This window comes from Cicer arietinum, chromosome 4 (genome assembly GCF_000331145.2).
Source record: "Cicer arietinum cultivar CDC Frontier isolate Library 1 chromosome 4, Cicar.CDCFrontier_v2.0, whole genome shotgun sequence".
Lineage (NCBI taxonomy): Eukaryota > Viridiplantae > Streptophyta > Magnoliopsida > Fabales > Fabaceae > Cicer > Cicer arietinum.
In genome coordinates this window covers 52,105,008-52,106,114 of record NC_021163.2, presented here as the reverse complement: position 1 = coordinate 52,106,114, position 1,107 = coordinate 52,105,008, and positions in this window count along the sequence as shown.

Genomic DNA, 1,107 nt, shown 5'->3' with positions numbered 1-1,107 from the left:
CTGAGGCTCAGGGACATCCTCCTCCAACTGAGGCTCAGGGACATCCTCCTCCAACTGAGGCTCAGGGACATCCTCCTCCAACTGAGGCTCAGGGACATCCTCCTCCAACTGAGGCTCAGGGACATCCTCCTCCAACTGAGGCTCAGGGACATCCTCCTCCAACTGAGGCTCAGGGACATCCTCCTCCAACTGAGGCTCAGGGACATCCTCCTCCAACTGAGGCTCAGGGACATCCTCCTCCATCTGAGGCTTAGGGACATCCTCCTCCATATGTGCATGTGCAGTAGACTCGACGACGTCATCATGGATGTCTTGTCTTCGACGACGTTACCTAATTGGACGATTTGCTTCGTTTCGTCGTCTATTTGATGCTGTTGGTGGAATTCTCTCTGCACCATCACCTCTATCACCACCTATAATGTTGCGAATAATTTGGCCGAACGCACCTCTCATCCTAGGCACTGCAACATATAAATATATAAATATTAAAAAAAATTATAAACAATAAAAAAATAATGTAATAAAAGGATTTCAGAAACACATTTCCTTCAAGCCAAGCCTCTATTTCGAAACTTTGAAGGAATTCACAAAATTTCAAAATGCATTTCGAAAATTTCCCCAGACTTTTGAAACTTTCCCTCAACTTCGAATCTTTCCCTCAGATTTCGAAGGTTTCACTGCCTTGCATTTCGAAACTTTCTACATATTTCGAAAGTTTCTTGTTTCGAAGCTTTCAAAACATTCGAGGAAGCAGCATTTCGAACATTTCAGATTAAAGTAAAGTTTCGATGGTTGCATTTCGAAACTTTCGAACACATGCAAAGTTTCGAAAATAACTTACTTTTGAGATTCGAATCTTTCAAATTTTCGAGGATGGGTTGGATGAAATTCGGATATTTAAAAATTTCGAATGAGTTGGGTGAAAAATGAAAGTAAAATTTTTTTTGGGTTTTTATATATGAGATGGAGGGTAAAATAGTCTTTTAATCGTGACTGGGGGGTGGCAGGGGGGGGGTGCCTGATACAAAATCCTAGGGTCATCGGTTAAATGAGTCGTTAATTATGGGTTGGCCCAGTTTAAAGAAAGGCCCAATGAATTTTTTGTCA